We start from the raw sequence: 9,111 nt of genomic DNA, 5'->3' as shown, positions 1-9,111 counted from the left end.
CAAATGTGGTCCTGACCAAGCGGAACTTAAGATCGGGTCTGGTCCTCGGGCGCTGCACTGCAGTGACCACTGCTGCTGAGGAGATGCCCCAGGGCCCTTAACTGGCACCACAGGAGCAGACCCCAGAGGTTACACACACCTGACTGGCACTTCTGCACACAGGAGAACAGTAAGATTTAAATACAAGGTTATCTTTGAGCAAGTTATACTTACGTACCAGCATATTTGATTTACCATATAATTTACAAAGCTGCTGCATGTCCTAATCATCTGTTACTGTGGTGATGTAGCTGAGGCATTTGACCTCATCAGTGACACGTAGAGCACACAGGGAAACTCTTTTGTTTGTACATTTTGAAGCATTATATTTTATAATTGTTTATGCCATATTGTGAGCAGACATTTAGAAGCTGTTGAAGGACCGAAAACAACCGAATCATCTGTGTGCAGATGATGATATACAGTCACCAGTGACACATGGGTTAGGTTGCACACGTCATCCAGATATGAAACAGCAGTGGAGGAAGAACCTCCTGACAAACCCCATCACTGACTCCAAAGGGCCAGAGAGACCCCCATTAGACCAAAATACCCAACGTTTGATCAGTTTGTAAAAATATTTCTCATGGTTCACCCGCTCAGACTGAGCTGAGAGCAAACATAATGATATTATTATGTGTGTGTTTGTCGGGACTGTGTGTGTTAATGAGGCTTTGGGGAGTTCACAGTCACTCTTTCTTTCTCAGAATGTACCAAACATTCTTCTTTTCCAGAGCTCCTTTGACCACATGTTGTCCAAATGCAAACGCTTCACCTGGAATCAACTCCAGACCTTCAAAGTGCTGCAGTGTGTCAGGTCATCGAGGGAAGAGCCTCGTTTGTGTGTTTTTTACAGCCGTCTGGGTCAATAGCCAATTACTTTTGGTCCCTTTAAAAAGAGGCAGCTACATATTAAAGAAGTGTAATTCCTAAACTTGCTGTGAATACTCTCAGATTACAGCTGGGAGTATTCACTTTAAGCTCATATTGATGATATAATTGTATCCTGAATATGTTTGTGTCGTAAACACACTGTCCACACTGTACATGAACACGCTGGACTGCAGCACGGTCACAACACTCTCATCACTGTCCACACTGTACATGAACACGCTGGACTGCAGCACGGTCACAACACTCTCATCACTGTCCACACTGTACATGAACACGCTGGACTGCAGCACGGTCACAACACTCTCATCACTGTCCACACTGTACATGAACACGCTGGACTGCAGCACGGTCACAACACTCTCATCACTGTCCACACTGTACATGAACACGCTGGACTGCAGCACGGTCACAACACTCTCATCACTGTCCACACTGTACATGAACACGCTGGACTGCAGCACGGTCACAACACTCTCATCACTGTCCACACTGTACATGAACACGCTGGACTGCAGCACGGTCACAACACTCTCATCACTGTCCACACTGTACATGAACACGCTGGACTGCAGCACGGTCACAACACTCTCATCACTGTCCACACTGTACATGAACACGCTGGACTGCAGCACGGTCACAACACTCTCATCACTGTCCACACTGTACATGAACACGCTGGACTGCAGCACGGTCACAACACTCTCATCACTGTCCACACTGTACATGAACACGCTGGACTGCAGCACGGTCACAACACTCTCATCACTGTCCACACTGTACATGAACACGCTGGACTGCAGCACGGTCACTCACTCTCATCACTGTCCACACTGTACATGAGCACGCTGGACTGTAGCACGGTCACAACACTCTCATCACTGTCCACACTGTACATGAACACGCTGGACTGCAGCACGGTCACAACACTCTCATCACTGTCCACACTGTACATGAACACGCTGGACTGCAGCACGGTCACAACACTCTCATCACTGTCCACACTGTACATGAACACGCTGGACTGCAGCACGGTCACTCACTCTCATCACTGTCCACACTGTACATGAACACGCTGGACTGCAGCACGGTCACAACACTCTCATCACTGTCCACACTGTACATGAACACGCTGGACTGCAGCACGGTCACTCACTCTCATCACTGTCCACACTGTACATGAACACGCTGGACTGCAGCACGGTCACTCACTCTCATCACTGTCCACACTGTACATGAACACGCTGGACTGCAGCACGGTCACTCACTCTCATCACTGTCCACACTGTACATGAACACGCTGGACTGCAGCACGGTCACAACACTCTCATCACTGTCCACACTGTACATGAACACGCTGGACTGCAGCACGGTCACAACACTCTCATCACTGTCCACACTGTACATGAACACGCTGGACTGCAGCACGGTCACAACACTCTCATCACTGTCCACACTGTACATGAACACGCTGGACTGCAGCACGGTCACTCACTCTCATCACTGTCCACACTGTACATGAACACGCTGGACTGCAGCACGGTCACAACACTCTCATCACTGTCCACACTGTACATGAACACGCTGGACTGCAGCACGGTCACTCACTCTCATCACTGTCCACACTGTACATGAACACGCTGGACTGCAGCACGGTCACTCACTCTCATCACTGTCCACACTGTACATGAACACGCTGGACTGCAGCACGGTCACTCACTCTCATCACTGTCCACACTGTACATGAACACGCTGGACTGCAGCACGGTCACAACACTCTCATCACTGTCCACACTGTACATGAACACGCTGGACTGCAGCACGGTCACAACACTCTCATCACTGTCCACACTGTACATGAACACGCTGGACTGCAGCACGGTCACAACACTCTCATCACTGTCCACACTGTACATGAACACGCTGGACTGCAGCACGGTCACTCACTCTCATCACTGTCCACACTGTACATGAACACGCTGGACTGCAGCACGGTCACAACACTCTCATCACTGTCCACACTGTACATGAACACGCTGGACTGCAGCACGGTCACTCACTCTCATCACTGTCCACACTGTACATGAACACGCTGGACTGCAGCACGGTCACTCACTCTCATCACTGTCCACACTGTACATGAACACGCTGGACTGCAGCACGGTCACTCACTCTCATCACTGTCCACACTGTACATGAACACGCTGGACTGCAGCACGGTCACAACACTCTCATCACTGTCCACACTGTACATGAACACGCTGGACTGCAGCACGGTCACAACACTCTCACTCTCATTATGACCTGCTCCTCCATGACACTGATGCTGGAGCAGAATTTGCATTGAAACGTCACCAGTTTTTGAGCACCAGGACGTACAAAATATCATACGCAGAACAAAGACAAACTTTTATTGGACTGACACAGCTCCAGATCGACTGAAGTGGATTTACGTAACTAAATTAACTCAACTACAAATTGTACTTCTGTATTTATTTGAGTGGTTTGAAGAAAAATGATCACAAATGCGTTGCAAATCACAAACCAAAGATAAACCACTGATTTTCTGGTGTTTATTACATTGAATGAGTGAAACAGCTTCATATTAGTACAAAATGTTTTCACTTTTTTATCAATATATCATTTGAATAAGAATCAATATCTGTCATGTTTTCTGGACAGTGTTTTACAATAAAGTTTATTCTCACAAACTTTTTAATGACATAGAAATAAATCAGATGTGCTGTTTTACACATTAAGGGCTCAATCCATTCAATCTAAACTCTTTAAACTCTTTAAACTCTTTAAACTCACACTCGGCCCAGGCAGGAGGCTCTAACATTTCATCTGACTCAAGTAAACGCTGAAGCTAAATGTAAGTCTTGTTGGAGTTCATTAGCGCAGTTTCTTTCCTGCCGTAATGGCGTCCTCAACATATTTAACCACATGGAGGTTCTCAGGAGCCTCAGAGACACTTCAAGATAAAGATCTGCTGAAGATTGACTCTGCAGCACGACATGGCTTTATAAATACACTTAATCTAACATGAGGTTCGAGGAGATGATGATGTTTTCTGGTCTTTGTTAAACAGAAATAAAACGGTGAATCAAAGAAACTCTGTCTCATCCGGGTTTGTGTCGTCTGTTGCCGTTGGATACACAGCTCCATATGTGAAGCACCGTGATAATGAAGGCAACAGATGGAGGCGACACGGGAGGCGGTCCTAGATGAAAACTCACAGTCCAAAACCAGGGTGTGATAGGAGAGGGAGGAGAGGGAGGGAGGGAGGAGAGGGAGGGAGGGAGGGAGGGAGGAGAGGGAGGAGAGGGAGGGAGGGAGGAGAGGGAGGGAGGGAGGGAGGAAAGAGGGAGTAGAGGGAGGGAGGAGAGGGAGGGAGGGAGGGAGGGAGGAAAGAGGGAGGAGAGAGAGGGAGGGAGGAGAGGGAGGAAAGAGGGAGGAGAGGGAGGAGAGGGAGGAGAGAGAGGGAGGGAGGAGAGGGAGGAGAGAGAGGGAGGGAGGAGAGGGAGGAGAGAGAGGGAGGGAGGGAGGAGAGGGAGGAGAGAGAGGGAGGAGAGAGAGGGAGGGAGGAGAGGGAGGGAAGAGAGGGAGGGAGGGAGGGAGGGAGGGAGGGAGGAGAGGGAGGGAGGAGAGGGAGGGAGGGAGGAGGGAGGAGAGGGAGGGGAGGGAGGAGAGGGAGGAGAGGGAGGAGAGAGAGGGAGGGAGGAGAGGGAGGAGAGAGGGAGGGGAGGGAGGAGAGAGAGGGAGGGAGGGAGGGAGGGAGGAGAGGGAGGAGAGAGGGAGGGGAGAGGGAGGTAGGAGAGGGAGGAGAGAGAGGGAGGGAGGAGAGGGAGGAGAGAGAGGGAGGCGAGGGAGGGAGGGAGGGAGGAGAGGGAGGGAGGGAGGGAGGAGAGAGAGGGAGGAGAGGGAGGGAGGAGAGGGAGGAGAGAGGGAGGAGAGAGGGAGGAGAGAGGGAGGAGAGAGAGGGAGGGAGGAGAGGGAGGGAAGAGAGGGAGGGAAGAGAGGGAGGGAGGGAGGGAGGAGAGGGAGGGAGGGAGGGAGGAGAGGGAGGGAGGAGAGGGAGGGAGGGAGGAGGGAGGGGAGGGAGGAGAGGGAGGGAGGGAGGGAGGAGAGGGAGGAGAGGGAGGGAGGGAGGAGAGGGAGGGAGGGAGGAGAAGGAGGGAGGGAGGAGAGAGAGGGAGGGAGGGAGGAGAGGGAGGGAGGGAGGAGAGAGAGGGAGGGAGGGAGGAGAGGGAGGAGAGGGAGGGAGGGAGGGAGGAGAGGGAGGAAAGAGGGAGAGAGAGGGAGGAGAGGGAGGGAGGAGAGGGAGGAAAGAGGGAGGAGAGGGAGGAGAGAGAGGGAGGAGAGGGAGGGAGGAAAGAGGGAGGAGAGGGAGGGAGGAGAGGGAGGAAAGAGGGAGGAGAGGGAGGGAGGGAGGGAGGGAGGAGAGGGAGGAAAGAGGGAGGAGAGGGAGGAGAGAGAGGGAGGGAGGAGAGGGAGGAAAGAGGGAGGAGAGGGAGGAGAGAGGGAGGAGAGGGAGGAGAGGGGGAGGAGAGAGGGAGGTAGGAGAGGGAGGAGAGAGGGAGGAGAGAGGGAGGTAGGAGAGGGAGGAGAGAGAGGGAGGGAGGGAGGGAGGAGAGAGAGGAAAGAGGGAGGAGAGGGAGGAGAGAGAGGGAGGGAGGAGAGGGAGGAAAGAGGGAGGAGAGGGAGGAGAGAGGGAGGAGAGGGAGGAGAGGGGGAGGAGAGAGGGAGGTAGGAGAGGGAGGAGAGAGGGAGGAGAGAGGGAGGTAGGAGAGGGAGGAGAGAGAGGGAGGGAGGGAGGGAGGAGAGAGAGGGAGGGAGGAGAGGGAGGGAGGGAGGGAGGAGAGGGAGGAAAGAGGGAGGAAAGAGGGAGAGAGAGGGAGGAGAGGGAGGAAAGAGGGAGGAGAGGGAGGAGAGAGAGGGAGGAGAGGGAGGAAAGAGGGAGGAGATGGAGGGAGGAGAGGGAGGGAGGGAGGGAGGAGAGGGAGGGGGGGAGGGAGGAGAGGGAGGAAAGAGGGAGGAGAGGGAGGAGAGAGAGGGAGGAGAGGGAGGGAGGGAGGAGAGGGAGGAGAGGGAGGAGAGGGAGGAGAGAGGGAGGTAGGAGAGGGAGGAGAGAGAGGGAGGGAGGAGAGGGAGGGAGGGAGGGAGGGAGGGAGGAGAGGGAGGAGAGAGAGGGAGGAGAGGGAGGGAGGAGAGAGAGGGAGGAGAGGGAGGGAGGAGAGGGAGGGGAGGGAGGAGAGAGAGGGAGGTAGGAGAGGGAGGAGAGAGAGGGAGGGAGGAGAGGGAGGGAAGAGAGGGAGGGAGGGAGGAGAGGGAGGGAGGGAGGGAGGAGAGGGAGGGAGGGAGGAGGGAGGAGAGGGAGGGAGGGAGGAGAGGGAGGAGAGAGGGAGGGGAGGGAGGAGAGAGAGGGGAGGGAGGGAGGAGAGGGAGGAGAGAGGGAGGAGAGAGAGGGAGGGAGGAGAGGGAGGAGAGAGAGGGAGGCGAGGGAGGGAGGGAGGGAGGAGAGGGAGGAAAGAGGGAGGAGAGGGAGGGAGGGAGGAGAGGGAGGAGAGAGAGGGAGGAGAGGGAGGGAGGAGAGAGAGGGAGGAGAGGGAGGGAGGAGAGGGAGGGGAGGGAGGAGAGAGGGAGGAGAGAGGGAGGAGAGAGAGGGAGGTAGGAGAGGGAGGAGAGAGAGGGAGGGAGGAGAGGGAGGGAAGAGAGGGAGGGAGGGGAGGGAGGGAGGGAGGGAGGAGAGGGAGGAGAGGGAGGGAGGAGAGAGAGGGAGGGAGAAGAGGGAGGAGAGAGAGGTAGGGAGGAGAGGGAGGAGAGAGGGAGGGGAGGGAGGAGAGAGAGGGAGGGAGGGAGGAGAGGGAGGAGAGAGGGAGGTGAGGGAGGGGAGAGAGGGAGGGAGGAGAGAGAGGGAGGGAGGGAGGAGAGAGAGGGAGGAGAGGGAGGGAGGGAGGAGAAAGAGGGAGGGAGGAGAGGGAGGAGAGGGAGGGAGGGAAGAGAGGGAGGGAGGGAGGGAGGGAGGAGAAGGAGGAGAGGGAGGAGAGAGAGGGAGGAGAGGGAGGGAGGGAGGGAGGAGAGAGAGGGAGGGAGGGAGGAGAGGGAGGGAGGGAGGAGAGAGAGGGAGGAGAGGGAGGGAGGGAGGGAGGAGAGGGAGGGAGGGAGGAGAGATTGTCATTTATTCTCCGAGTCAGACTCACAGGTGAATCGAGCTCTCCTAAAGATCCTTCAACATCATTTCATATTGTACCTCATTTATGTTTATTATTTGTGCTTGAAACGTCCCCAGATCCTTCCTGTGGTACATGTGGGACAGAGGGGGCGTGTGCGGGGGGCTCCTGCTCGCACTCTGAAAGGGCCCGGCGCTCTTGTGAGGGCCCGGCGCTCTTGTGAGGGCCCGGCGCTCTTGTGAGGGCCCGGTGCTCTTGTGGGGGCCCCGCTCTCAATGGAACAGTGCAGTATGAAAGAGCACCTTGTATTGAGTCTTCAGGAGACACTTTGCATCAGAATAACTGAGTCAACCTGCCCCGGCTCCAGCGCCGCCGCCGCTGAGAACTCTGGGAAAAATGAGCTCTGGAATGTGGCACATCTCAGGCTCTTGTCATGCAAATGTGTGACATCAGGAGAGAAACATGTGGCCGGGCCAAATATGGACTTAATATGACAAGAGTCCCAAATAAATGAGGGAAAATAAGACCAAAAAAACCCACTGCTTTCACTTTTCAGCTCAAAGAAGCAAGTGTTTTATTTGTAGAGTTAAAATAAATAAATAAATTCACATTAAAATCACAGCACAAACAGATAATAACATTAATAATCAGTATAAAATGTACTTTAAAAGAGAAGAGTGCGGGTAAAATCCTTTCAGTCGTACAGTATTTGAACACTCCACTTAGAGATGATGGAGCTCTGACATCATCGTAGGTGCCACGCCCCCTCTTCAAGGAGGGTGTGGCCCCGTTCATCATGAATACAGAGCATCATATACTTATATACATCTACTTATACATATATATCTGGCAGAAACTACTGTACTGCAGATCTGAACCTAAGAGAGTGTTTGGGACGAGCTGGAGAAGATCTGTGTGAGGAACAATGACACACTGAAGATCTGTGTGAGGAACAATGACACACTGAAGATCTGTGTGAGGAATAATGACACACTGAAGATCTGTGTGAGGAACAATGACACGCTGAAGATCTGTGTGAGGAACAATGACACACTGAAGATCTGTGTGAGGAACAATGACACGCTGAAGATCTGTGTGAGGAACAATGACACGCTGAAGGTCTGTGTGAGGAACAATGACACGCTTAAGATCTGTGTGAGGAACAATGACACACTGAAGATCTGTGTGAGGAACAATGACCCACTTAAGATCTGTGTGAGGAACAATGACACACTGAAGATCTGTGTGAGGAACAATGACCCACTTAAGATCTGTGTGAGGAACAATGACACACTGAAGATCTGTGTGAGGAACAATGACACACTGAAGATCTGTGTGAGGAACAATGACACACTGAAGATCTGTGTGAGGAACAATGACACGCTGAAGATCTGTGTGAGGAACAATGACACGCTGAAGATCTGTGTGAGGAACAATGACACACTGAAGATCTGTGTGAGGAACAATGACACACTGAAGATCTGTGTGAGGAACAATGACACACTGAAGATCTGTGTGAGGAACAATGACACACTGAAGATCTGTGTGAGGAACAATGACACACTGAAGATCTGTGTGAGGAACAATGACACACTGAAGATCTGTGTGAGGAACAATGACACACTGAAGGTCTGTGTAAGGAACAATGACACACTGAAGGTCTGTGTGAGGAACAATGACCCACTTAAGATCTGTGTGAGGAACAATGACACACTGAAGGTCTGTGTGAGGAACAATGACCCACTTAAGATCTGTGTGAGGAACAATGACACACTGAAGATCTGTGTGAGGAACAATGACACACTGAAGATCTGTGTGGGGAACAATGACACGCTGAAGATCTGTGTGAGGAACAATGACACACTGAAGATCTGTGTGAGGAACAATGACACGCTGAAGATCTGTGTGAGGAACAATGACCCACTTAAGATCTGTGTGAGGAACAATGACACGCTGAAGATCTGTGTGAGGAACAATGACACGCTGAAGATCTGTGTGAGGAACAATG

Source organism: Eucyclogobius newberryi, unplaced genomic scaffold (assembly GCF_026437365.1).
Source record: "Eucyclogobius newberryi isolate DKJ021-1_F unplaced genomic scaffold, fEucNew1.0.hap1 SCAF_1, whole genome shotgun sequence".
NCBI classification, from domain to species: Eukaryota; Metazoa; Chordata; class Actinopteri; order Gobiiformes; family Gobiidae; genus Eucyclogobius; species Eucyclogobius newberryi.
The sequence above is the reverse complement of the archived record's forward strand: the minus strand, read 5'-3'. Positions refer to the sequence as shown.